This window comes from Phacochoerus africanus, chromosome X (assembly GCF_016906955.1).
Source record: "Phacochoerus africanus isolate WHEZ1 chromosome X, ROS_Pafr_v1, whole genome shotgun sequence".
NCBI lineage: Eukaryota > Metazoa > Chordata > Mammalia > Artiodactyla > Suidae > Phacochoerus > Phacochoerus africanus.
Genome location: NC_062560.1, coordinates 87616936 through 87619521, shown reverse-complemented (window position 1 = coordinate 87619521; position 2586 = coordinate 87616936).

Genomic DNA, 2586 nt, shown 5'->3' with positions numbered 1-2586 from the left:
GAGATAGAAAGTTTAAATGGACCAATTAAATTAAAGAAATAAAGAAATTGGTTAAATTTCTCCCCTGAAAAGGCAGCAGGCCCAGATGCCTCCATGGAAAAATTCTACCAAAACCTTAAAGGTAAAATAATCCCAATACTACTTTAACTATTCCAGGGGTATTGAAAAGAAGAAACAGTTCCAAATTCTTATGATGAAGCAAGTATATAATTGATTTCAAAGCCTAGTAAAGATTACATCAAAAATGAAAATTATATTGGAGTTCCTGCTGTGGTGCAGTGGGTTAAGGATCTGGTGTTGCTACAACTGTGGCTTAGGGTACAGCTGTGGCTTGGATTTGATTCCCTGGCCTGGGAACTACCATATGCTGCAGGTGCAGCCAAAAAAGACAAAAAATGAAAATTATAAAATCATTTCATATGTGAATATGAATGAATATTCTGAAGTAAAATATAATAATAAATTATATAATATAAATATAAAATAAATAAAACACAATCCCATAGCACCTAAAAAAGTAAATCATAACATGTAGAACTTATTCTAAGAACACAAGACTATTTCAATTTCAGGAAACCATTAATATAATCTAGTGTAATCATAAAGTCAAGGAGAAAAACGCTTACCTCTATAGATGCAGGAGAGGTATTTGAAAACATCACCACCCATTCATGCTTAAAAATCAACAAACTCTTTGAAATGAGAATCAGTGGGCATTTTCTTAACAAGAAAGTATATATACACTTCAGCCAGAAAGCCAGTGTCCTACTAAATGGGGAAGCGCTAGAGGCTTTCCTGCTAAAGACAATAACAACACATGCCAACTTATTTCCTATAACATTGTGTGGGAGTTATTATACAATTCAATTGATGACATTAGAAGAAAAAAGAAAGAAAATACCAATGTATCAAGATAATGAGAAGACAAGCAGCAGGAGCGATATAGGACTGACATACAAAATATACTTCAAAAAAGTTATGATTCACCGAAAGAAAATGAATACCCAGTTTTAAAATGGGCCAATTATATGAACAGACACCTCGCTAAAGAAGATATACAAAAAGCAAAAATAGAAAGCAGGTTAAAAACGTTCAACATTATGTGTCATTAGGGAATTGCAAATTAAGACTACAATGAAATTCTACCACAAACTTATTAGAATGTCAGAAATCCAAAACATTGACATCGAGTGCTGAGAAGGGTGTGGAGGAATAAAAACACTCATTCATTAGGAATTTCGCCTTGGCATAGAGGGTTAAGAATCTGATGGCAATGGCTGGGGTCGCTGTGGAGGTGTGGGTTCAATCTCTGGTCCAGGAACTTCCATAATGCTGCAGGTGTGGTCATAAAAAAAGAAAACTCCCATTCTTTGCTTGTAGAAATGCAAAATAATGCAGTAACTTTGAAAGACAGTTTGGCAGTTTTTTTGCAAAAGTAGACATAATCTTACCATGTGATCCAGCAATCACATTCCTTGGTATTTACCTAAAGGAGCTGAAAATTAATGTCCATAAAAATACCTGAACATGGATGTTTATAGCAGTTTTATTCACTTTTGGCAAAACTTGAAACAACCAAGATGTTCTATGGCAGGTGAATGGATAATTGAACTGTGGGATATTCATACAATGAAATATTATCCAATGCTAAAAAGACATGGATGAACTTTAAATGCATATTACTAAGTGAAAGAAGACAGTCTGAAAAGACTACATGCTGTATGATTCCAACTATACAACATTTCGGAAGATTAAAAACTATGGAGACCATAAAAACATCAGTGGTTTCTGGGGGGATTAGGGAAAAGGAAGGCTGAATAGATAGAGCACAGGGAATTTTAGGCCAGTGAAGCTATCCTGTATGATGATAAAATGGTGAATATATATCATTATACATTTATCCAGACATATTATGTACAACACCAAAAGTGAACTCTAATGTAAACTATGGACATTGATTGATAATGAGGTGTCAATGTTGGCTCATTGATTGTAACAAATGCACCATACTCACAGGATGTTGATGGTATAGGGGGCCATGTATCTGGAGGAAAAACAGTTTATGGGAACTCTGTGCTGTTTAATTTTGATCTGAACCTAATTTTTTTCTAAAAAATAAGGATATTAATTTTTTTAAGTGGCAAACAATTAAATGGGCTTTCTGTGAAAAAAAAGCAATAGGGTGCAAGGTTGTTTTAAAAATAAGACTTCCAGGAGTTCCCGTCGTGGCTCAGTGGTTAACGAATCCGACTAGGAACCATGAGGTTGCGGGTTTGATCCCTGGCCTTGCTCAGTGGGCCGAGGATTCAGCATTGCCGTGAGCTGTGGTGTAGGGCAGACGCAGCTCAGATCCTGCAGTGCTGTGGCTCTGGCGTAGGCCAGTGGCTACAGCTCCGATTAGACCCCTAGCCTGGGAATCTCCATATGCCACGGAAGCAGCCTTAGAAAAGGCAAAAAGACCAAAAAAAAAAAAAAAAAGAATTCCAAAATGACTTCGTACTTTATTTGTATTTATAATTTGATTTACAAGTTAAATATTAAATAATTAAACAGGTATTTCAGACTGCTCCTTAAAAAAAAAAAAAC